Genomic DNA, 11182 nt, shown 5'->3' with positions numbered 1-11182 from the left:
TCAACTTTTGTTCAACCACCTTTAAAAGAAACCTTATTCAATACAACATATGCCTACATGATATAATCATGATAAAAGCTTCACATCACTTAGAAATACCCTTACATGTATACCCCCCACCCCCCAATCTTTTGATTTTCATAAAAAGTCATGGTTTGAAATGTTTTACCTAATTTTATGAAACGTGTGGCAATTTCCTTGAGTCATTTCTCACACATATTTGAAAACAATCATCAATGATTCTAAAATTTGATCTTTATTTGTTTATTGTATGATTTGTACCATTTTAATTAACAAATAGACAGCTGTCCTGCTTGTGATTTCTTGTTTTCATGAAAAAAAGTAAGCTAACAATCATATTTAGTGAATATCTAATCTATTCTGATTTCTAGTCTTCTTCTAACCATGCTAAAACAGTAAGTTACAACCTACAAGTTAGACATCTGCCTTAAATTATAGAATTAAATTCAAACACACCCAGGTAGCTGGAGACAGAGTTCATGTTTTTCTACTTTTTTATGCATATATACCTTAGAAAGGTAGAAATAGGTTGTTTCTTGTTCATTTCAAAAGTAATTATCATAATTATTATAGCAGATGTTATTTCAAAGTCAAATGTACATTTACATATCCTACATGTAATCTTAATGCAGACAATTAAATAGGGGGGGGGGGGGGGGTTTCAATTATGTAAACACATCTAAATATCTTTATGAAATAAAAAATAAAGGAAACATAATTGTATACTTTTATTGAAAAACAAATTTTCACAGCAATTATGAATTTCTTTAAACAGCCTTAATTTTGTTTTCATAATTTCTTATCAAACACAAACCACAACATGGCATGATGCTTTCTTCAAGTTCCATTATTGTTCATGCATTATCGGATTTAATTTGAATTACCGGTAAATAGTCTGTAGAACACAAGGAATATGCATGTGGATAGAGGTGACAGGTTAATCTCAGGAGCTGACCCACAAGAATCAACAGGTACCGGTAAAAGCCATGTGGTAACAAGAGTCTGTTTTGAGCTGAAATAAATAAAAAAAATAATTAGCTGTGTTTACATACATGTTCTAGTAATAGCTGTGTTTACATTAACATGTGCATAGTATTTCTGTAAAAAATACACTGACCATGCAGTGTAATAAGTATGACATATCCCAATACATGACATAACATTTAGGCAGTACAAGATCAAAAATTTGCATATCAAGTCATAATATAATATTAAAAAATTTTCATAGGTATAAACACTTATCAAATTGAGAAAGAGAGAGAGTTTGAGAGAGAGAGAGAGAGAGTTTATTACCGTACTTGTAGTGCAACAGTCAATATTTCAATTCGTAAATTACAAACGAATATTACCCACCGAACAGCGGCAAAGTACATGTACTGGTATTAGCTTCTGGTATACCATTTTTTATCAATTCTACTGTGTTTTTTTTTTTGCAAATAAATTAAGCGAGGGTTTTTGTTTATTTTCTTATAAATTACATGTTTTAAAAACAATACTACGTGTAATACGCATAAAACATGTAAGAGTAAACTTAATGAAGAATTTTTAATAGATTATTTTTCAAAGAATGTGGTACATTACATGTATGTCAATCTTTATAAAACTAGCGTATATTTCGTGTGCCATAAATTGCAAGTTTTTTGTAAATATAATTTACTTGCACGATAGGTATATATATGGTCTAACCAAAATTTTCTTCATAAAGCTACAGCTGTATGTACCACATATATGTTTTGTCACAAGTAAACATTTTTAAAAAAAATACCCAAATTCCAACAGTTGAAATAAACTCATTCTCTGATAAGTTCATTGTGTTTTGTGCGTGCATATCTTATTTGTCTGCTGCAACAGCAGCCAATCAGCGGTAAGCTGAATCCACAAAAAGAAAGTTTGTGTTTTAGGAGCGGGTAAATTGTTTATACGACACTGTCAAGAAAACCACACCAAATAATAACAAGAAACATAAATATTCACTTAAATGTATTCTGTTGTAAAGTAAAGGTTTTTAACACTTATTGCATCTTGCAAAACATGTGATGACCTTAATCATCTGTCATATATCTGATATACATGTATATGTAAAAGATGGGAGAAATAACGACGGAACAAAGTGGGATTCGAACCTGGCCCTCTGAATCTCTAGTCAAGTGCTCTACCAACTGAGCTACATGTATCTGGCACCGGTATTCAAACCAGTCTGACTGTCACATTCCTCCCCCTTAAATGATCTTCACCCTCGAAGATCATCCCTGGCAGGATCGAGTTAACCTGTTAGTTCCAGGGGTTGGTCACAACACCAATATTGTAACAGGATGGGAGAAATAATGAAGGACCAAACCGGGATTTGAACCTGGGCCCCCTGAATCTCTAGTCAGGTGCTCTACCAACTGAGCTATCTGGCACTGGTATTCAAACCGGTCTGATCGTCACATATATAAAGAATTATTTTAAACAATGTTGTTCAATAAAAAATAACACTCGCAACCTTCAGATTTTGTCTGTAATTAATCAATATTGGCGTGCGATCAGTTCTCGCCGAGTACCATTTCTCACCAGTGCATTGTTACGTCATTTTATCAACACATAAAATTATATACAAAAGTATGATGTAACAGTGAACCAGCGAGAAATGGTCCTCGGCGAGAACTGCTCGCACGCCAGTACTGCCAGTAGTCAGATTAAAAAAAGAGAATAAAAAATTACATTTAAAACATTAACAAGGACAATTTAAGTACACATCATAACTGCTAAACAAGAAAAATTATGTGAACTGGTAGAATGGTAGGCATAGTTCTAACTTGTAACCTACATGTACAAGTACATGTACCGGGTACCCGTTGGTCTGCTAAACCTCTTTAATGATACAATGATCGGCATCATAAAGATATTAAAGTCATGTTTTAACTCTGAAATCTGAAGTATACAATTTTATTTACTTGAAGTTATGTCTACAGGGTATTCATGACTACATTTGGAGTCTTCTGCACAAGAATATATGATATGTTTCTAATTAGACCCTGCTTTGAATTTTGAGTTGAAAATTCACAATCTGTTATTTTTTTAAATAGATAAATTCAGTTACCCTTTCCAGTCCCCCATGAACCTCGAGCGAGTCTAAACATCCATGAAACATGTAAAAATTACACGTTAGTAAACAAACACCCACACCATAACAAAAACATCTAACAGTGTGCACGTACTTACATGTACATCTATACTATATACTAAATTTTAACCAGTTAACAAGAAACTTTAAAAGGAGTAAAAGCCTCACCTTCTTCGGTAACATCCACATAAATCACACACTTTAATGTCCATCTTTTCTCCTTTATTACTCGTAGCTTATCAACGGCTGATCGTCGACAGAAGTGTGGCTGTCAGAATTTCCTCGTAAACGATTCACACGAGAACATATCCCTCCTTATACAAATATGTAGTATTGTTCCCTGTGCATGTTCATATGTTTCACAGTAACTTGAAAATGCATGTGTACACCGAAAGAATACACAACTTCTCTTCTGCATTACGGCTCTCTCTTTTCTACAATGCCGTTCATTACTGTTTACATTCGGCGCGCGCGCGGGGGTTACAAACAGGGGCGCCCCGACAAATAGTTGCACATAGAACGTATAAATAATGTGTGTTCATTGAATTCATAAATGATATAGATGAAAAAAATGAAATTGAATCACAACAATATATCTAAGACGCAACACAACGTAATGCAGTAAATTCCTGGGCCTTAATGTGGCATTTGTTCGCTTGTGTGTCTATGTAGACATATTAACTCGTTCATGTACGATTCTCACATATTTGTTTTATGAAATTTGAAAAAAAATATAGCACAGAACTTGTTTAATTTGATACCAAATGACATTATTTAATATATTAACAATAACTGAATTAATTTTTTTTCATAAAATGATAACGATTTTTGCTATCAGAAAAATACGTGTATGAGCTGCTGACCCCTAATTATAGGGGCCAGCCCTTTTTTCTTAATTTTAAATGAAAGCTCTCGTTATTCTTAACAACTTTTGTTCTATATGTATTAACAAAACATTTTTAGTTTAAAGGTTATAATACAAAAAGCAACAAAATTTCAGCCCCGAAAAAATCTTAAACTTTGGCGACAAATAGCTCAAAAACTAACAAAGAAATTACCAAAATTTTCATGCCAGCAAAACTATAAAATGTTACCGACAATTTCGCTAAATTTCATGCATCTATCATCTGTAGTTCCCGAGATCAACTCTGGACAAAAGACCCCCCAAATTTCAATTAAAGGGCAATAACTCATAACCGGAAGTGAATTTTAAAAATTTGAAAAAAACGTCTAGAGATATTAATATCATCTACATACCCTGAAAGTTTCATAGCAATCAGACAAAAAATGTTCGAGAAATCTCGTGCACAAAATTTGCGGGAAAAAAAAAAAAATAACTAGAGCAAAGCTCGTTGCAAAGCAACGAGTGGGTTTTCCGCTTATGTCGAAAGCAACGCTAGAAGTACGTCTAAGAAGCAGAGTTCTTAATCTAGAAACAAAGAAACCTAAGTACAAAATGATAAAAAAAAATCGAATGATTCTTGGTACAATTTAACATGATCCGAATGTTTTTAAGTACGACTTAACCAAAAACCCTTAACCATTTCAAGAACGACTTAACAAAAAAAAAACAATGTGTTTTTAAGTACGACTTAACAAATTTGACTTCATTTTAGGTACAAGTTTACTTTACCTTGAACTAACATCTTTTTTCTTAACCCAGAATGCAAAATTAAAATCTATGTAAAAAATCAATTTTGTTTAAAACATAATTCTGAGCAACTTTTCCTCTTCACTGCTTTTCAAAAGGTTGACCTTTCGTACTGTGTGCTCGTTGCGTCATTAATTGTCAGAAACTTATCGATGTAAAGTTTACTTTACTGTACTTCTGTGAATATTTTCTATGTAAAATTACTATGAACCAGACAACATTGAAATGGTGAACATTTCAAAGGGCCCCGCTTATGTTATTTCAGAGAATTCTGCTTTGACCTTGACCTATAACTTGAAATTTTTCCAGCTGGCATAGAACTTTTAATTCAATTTCATTCCCCCTAACATACATGCATTTTTGTTCAATCTGACCAAGATTAAGCATATTTGGAAAATATTAAATACAAAGTTTGATTTAACTCTACTTTGTTTATCATCAAGAAATTTTGCATCCCTGACAAATAAAGTTTTCTGTATTTTGAAATACCAATTAACTGACTATTCGGACAAAAGCAAGTTTATTGTCCCATTCCACAGTAACTATTTCCCTTGGCTTTGCCTCATTAAATAGTTGCTGTCTTGGGGGACAATAAACTTGCTATTGTCCTCATACCCAGTAAATACTAAATAGGCATATAATATCCCATCCACCTACATTTCATGTTATATAACCTCCCGTTTGTAACCTTCAATTTCACTGTAAAGTCAACATATCTGTCATAGCCGCAAGTTTCACAATTTATTTCTGCTTCTCATGTACTTAAAATTAGGGGCCTTAATATTGCTTACCAATTCCAACAAGAGACATCCCTCTAACTATTGATAATCATTAAAATTCATTTCATGAATCTACGCAACAATGATAAACCTTCAAGTACAGTCACTCTCAATTTTACAAAAATATTGACGGTACTTTATCCGAAACTGCTCCTTGTATCTTTAACTTAGTACACTAACATTTTTATGAAAAGACGGTTTGTCTAAGAATAAGAAAGCTAATGCAATTCTGAGAAAAAGAATACCACATATTGCCAATTCCATTGAGGTTTAATAAAAATATGGCCATTTAAGTGAACCCACCATTTCCAATTTCCTTTAATAAACACAGATTTACAGGGTTCTCCATAGTAAAACATCTTTACCTGACCTTATAGAGGTCAACTTTTGTTCAACCACCTTTAAAAAGAAACCTTATTCAATACAACATATGCCTACATGATATAATCATGATAAAAGCTTCACATCACTTAGAAATACCCTTACATGTATACCCCCCACCCCCCAATCTTTTGATTTTCGTAAAAAGTCATGGTTTGAAATGTTTTACCTAATTTTATGAAACGTGTGGCAATTTCCTTGAGTCATTTCTCACACATATTTGAAAACAATCATCAATGATTCTAAAATTTGATCTTTATTTGTTTATTGTATGATTTGTACCATTTTAATTAACAAATAGACAGCTCTCCTGCTTGTGATTTCTTGTTTTCATGACAAAAGTAAGCTACCAATCAAATTTAGTGAATATCTAATCTATTCTGATTTCTAGTCTTCTTCTAACCATGCTAAAACAGTAAGTTACAACCTACAAGTTAGACATCTGCCTTAAATTAGAATTAAATTCAAACACACCCAGGTAGCTGGAGACAGAGTTGATTTCAATGAAAAATGTTCAAATTTGACATGTTTTTCTACTTTTTTATGCATATATACCTTAGAGGTAGAAATAGGTTGTTTCTTGTTCATTTCAAAAGTAATTATCATAGCAGATGTTATTTCAAAGTCAAATGTACATTTACATATCCTACATGTAATCTTAATGCAGACAATTAAATAGAAAGAGGGGGGGGGGGGGTTTCAATTATGTAAACACATCTAAATATCTTTATGAAATAAAAAATAAAGGAAACATAATTGCATACTTTTATTGAAAAACAAATTTTCACAGCAATTATGAATTTCTTTAAACAGCCTTAATTTTGTTTTCATAATTTCTTATCAAACACAAACCACAACATGGCATGATGCTTTCTTCAAGTTCCATTATTGTTCATGCATTATCGGATTTAATTTGAATTACTGGTAAATAGTCTGTAGAACACAAGGAATATGCATGTGGATAGAGGTGACAGGTTAATCTCAGGAGCTGATCTACAAGAATCAACAGGTACCGGTAAAAGCCATGTGGTAACAAGAGTCTGTTTTGAGCTGAAATAAATAAAAAAAATAATTAGCTGTGTTTACATACATGTACTAGTAATAGCTGTGTTTACATTAACAAATGCATAGTATTTCTGTAAAAAATACACTGACCATGCAGTGTAATAAGTATGACATATCCCAATACATGACATAACATTTAGGCAGTACAAGATCAAAAATTTGCATATCAAGTCATAATATAATATTAAAAAATTTTCATAGGTATAAACACTTATCAAATTGAGAAAGAGAGAGAGTTTGAGAGAGAGAGAGAGTTTATTACCGTACTTGTAGTGCAACAGTCAATATTTCAATTCGTATTAAATTACAAACGAATATTACCCACCGAACAGCGTCAAAGTACATGTACTGGTATTAGCTTCTGGTATACCATTTTTTATCAATTCTACCGTGGGTTTTTTTTTGCAAATAAATTTAGCGAGGGTTTTTGTTTATTTTCTTATAAATTACATGTTTTAAAAACAATACTACATGTAATAAGCATAAAACATGTATGAGTAAACTTAATGAAGAATTTTTAATAGATTATTTTTCACAGAATGTGGTACATTACATGTATGTCAATCTTTATAAAACTAGCGTATATTTCGTGCGCCATAAATTGCAAGTTTTTTGTAAATATCATTTACTTGCACGATAGGTATATATGGTCTAACCAAAATTTTCTTCATAAAGCTACAGCTGTATGTACCACATATATGTTTTGTCACAAGTATACATTTAAAAAAAAAATACCCAAATTCCAACAGTTTAAATAAACTCAACTCATTCTCTGATAAGTTCATTGTGTTTTGTGCGTGCATATCTTATTTGTCTGCTGCAACAGCAGCCAATCAGCGGTAAGCTGAATCCACAAAAAGAAAGTTTGTGTTTTAGGAGCGGGAAAATTGTTTATGCGACACTGTCAAGAAAACCACACCAAATAATAACAAGAAACATAAATATTCACTTAAATGTATTCTGTTGTAAAGTAAAGGTTTTTAACACTTATTGCACCTTGCAAAACATGTGATGACCTTAATCATCTGTCATATATCTGATATACATGTATATGTAAAAGATGGGAGAAATAACGACGGAACAAAGTGGGATTCGAACCTGGCCCTCTGAATCTCTAGTCAAGTGCTCTACCAACTGAGCTACATGTATCTGGCACCGGTATTCAAACCAGTCTGACCGTCACATTCCTCCCCCTTAAATGATCTTCACCCTCGAAGATCATCCCTGGCAGGATCAAGTTAACCTGTTAGTTCCAGGGGTTGGTCACAACACCAATATTGTAACAGGATGGGAGAAATAATGAAGGACCAAACCGGGATTTGAACCTGGGCCCCCTGAATCTCTAGTCTGGTGCTCTACCAACTGAGCTATCTGGCACTGGTATTCAAACCGGTCTGATCGTCACATATATAAAGAATTATTTTCAACAATGTTGTTCAATAAAAAATAACACTCGCAACCTTCAGATTTTGTCTGTAATTAATCAATATTGGCGTGCGATCAGTTCTCGCCGAGTACCATTTCTCACCAGTGCATTGTTACGTCATTTTATCAACACATAAAATTATATACGAAAATATGATGTAACAGTGCACCAGCGAGAAATGGTCCTCGGCGAGAACTGCTCGCACGCCAGTACTGCCAGTAGTCAGATTAAAAAAAGAGAATAAAAAATTACATTTAAAACATTAACAAGGACAATTTAAGTACACATCATAACTGCTAAACAAGAAAAATTATGTGAACTGGTAGAATGGTAGGCATAGTTCTAACTTGTAACCTACATGTACAAGTACATGTACCGGGTACCCGTTGGTCTGCTAAACCTCTTTAATGATACAATGATCGGCATCATAAAGATATTAAAGTCATGTTTTAACTCTGAAGTCTGAAGTATACAATTTTATTTACTTGAAGTTATGTCTACAGGGTATTCATGACTACATTTGGAGTCTTCTGCACAAGAATATATGATATGTTTCTAATTAGACCCTGCTTTGAATTTTGAGTTGAAAATTCACAATCTGTTATTTTTTTAAATAGATAAATTCAGTTACCCTTTCCAGTCCCCCATGAACCTCGAGCGAGTCTAAACATCCATGAAACATGGGAAAATTACACGTTAGTAAACAAACACCCACACCATAACAAAAACATCTAACAGTGTGCACGTACTTACATGTACATCTATACTATATACTAAATTTTAACCAGTTAACAAGAAACTTTAAAAGGAGTAAAAGCCTCACCTTCTTCAGTAACATCCACATAAATCACACACTTTAATGTCCATCTTTTCTCCTTTATTACTCGTAGCTTATCAACGGCTGATCGTCGACAGAAGTGTGGCTGTCAGAATTTCCTCGTAAACGATTCACACGAGAACATATCCCTCCTTACACAAATACGTAGTATTGTTCCCTGTGCATGTTCATATGTTTCACAGTAACTTGAAAATGCATGTGTACACCGAAAGAATACACAACTTCTCTTCTGCATTACGGCTCTCTCTTTTCTACAATGCCGTTCGTTACTGTTTACATTCGGCGCGCGCGCGGGGGTTACATACAGGGGCGCCCCGACAAATAGTTGCACATAGAACGTTTAAATAATGTGTGTTCATTGAATTCATAAATGATATAGATGAAAAAAATGAAATTGAATCACAACAATTTATCTAAGACGCAACACAACGTAATGCAGTAAATTCCTGGGCCTTAATGTGGCATTTGTTCGCTTGTGTGTCTATGTAGACATATTAACTCGTTCATGTACGATTCTCACATATTTGTTTTATGAAATTTGAAAAAAAATATAGCACAGAACTTGTTTAATTTGATACCAAATGACATTATTTAATATATTAACAATAACTGAATTCATTTTTTTTCATAAAATGATAACGATTTTTGCTATCAGAAAAATACGTGTATGAGCTGCTGACCCCTAATTATAGGGGCCAGCCCTTTTTTCTTAATTTTAAATGAAAGCTCTCGTTATTCAAAACAACTTTTGTTCTATATGTATTAACAAAACATTTTTAGTTTAAAGGTTATAATACAAAAAGCAACAAAATTTCAGCCCCGAAAAAATCTTAAACTTTGGCGACAAATAGCTCAAAAACTAACAAAGAAATTACCAAAATTTTCATGCCAGCAAAACTATAAAATGTTACCGACAATTTCGCCAAATTTCATGCATCTATCATCTGTAGTTCCCGAGATCAACTCTGGACAAAAGACCCCCCAAATTTCAATTAAAGGGCAATAACTCATAACCGGAAGTGAATTTTAAAAATTTGAAAAAAACGTCTAGAGATATTAATATCATCTACATACCCTGAAAGTTTCATAGCAATCAGACAAAAAATGTTCGAGAAATCTCGTGCACAAAATTTGCGGGAAAAAAAAAATAATAATAAGAAACAGTAGAATAACAGAAGGGTTTTCCGTTGAAAAACGGAAAACCCTAATAAGAAACAGTAGAATAACAGAAGGGTTTTCCGTTGAAAAACGGAAAACCCTAAAAAGAAACCGAAGAATAACAAGAGGGTCTTCCGTTGAAAACGGAAGACCCTAATAATAAAAAAAACCCAGCAACACATGAACTCTAAATACAGTCAAACCTCGACGAACTAGATAGGACTGGTTAAACGCCTTGTATCGAGATATCCGAGTATTCGAGATATCAAGAGAAAAATACTTAACATTTAAGTCATGTTTGGGACTTAAAAATCACTTCTACATATCCATTGTATTCGAGATATCGGTGTTCGAGATACCAAAGTTCAACTGTACATGTAATTATATATAACTTAATTTTCAAAATTGAGAGAACCTTACAACAGAACTGACAACTTAGGATCAATTCTATGTAAGAATCTAAATTCGGTGGCCACACAGTCACCGATTTTCTTTATACTTGACAATTTGATAAACTTTGATGAGTAAAAAAGCATAACATCATTTATTTGATGTTAATGATATGTGGCCCCATTGCCATGGTAGCAGAGGCCCGAGGGTACGATGTAAAAATGGCATTTTCATGCTTATTATAACAGACCGTTATTTAGAATTATTACTGATTACTTATTATGTATATGCAAATTATTTATTCCCTATATATTATGTTTTGTAGGATCTAGAACTGAACTGAATAGAATTGAATTGGAGTGAATTA

General features: G+C 33.0%; 2 long non-coding RNA genes across 2 annotated transcripts; both read right to left on the bottom strand.

Moving 5' to 3' along the window:
• Window positions 1–734: 734 nt before the first annotated feature.
• LOC136270259 (uncharacterized) lies at window positions 735–4545 on the bottom strand. Its single transcript, XR_010708017.1, has 2 exons — window positions 3296–4545; window positions 735–1033 (listed from the first exon to the last, which is right to left on the bottom strand). It is a non-coding gene; the product is annotated as an uncharacterized lncRNA (long non-coding RNA).
• A 2146-nt stretch (window positions 4546–6691) lies between these two features.
• On the bottom strand, window positions 6692–9871 carry LOC136270302 (uncharacterized). Its single transcript, XR_010708063.1, has 2 exons — window positions 9253–9871; window positions 6692–6988 (listed from the first exon to the last, which is right to left on the bottom strand). It is a non-coding gene; the product is annotated as an uncharacterized lncRNA (long non-coding RNA).
• Window positions 9872–11182: the final 1311 nt, after the last annotated feature.

This window comes from Magallana gigas, chromosome 7, assembly GCF_963853765.1.
Source record: "Magallana gigas chromosome 7, xbMagGiga1.1, whole genome shotgun sequence".
Classification (NCBI taxonomy): Eukaryota; Metazoa; Mollusca; class Bivalvia; order Ostreida; family Ostreidae; genus Magallana; species Magallana gigas.
Note: the sequence above shows the minus strand (reverse complement) of the source record. Positions and strands in the feature narration are given on the sequence as shown.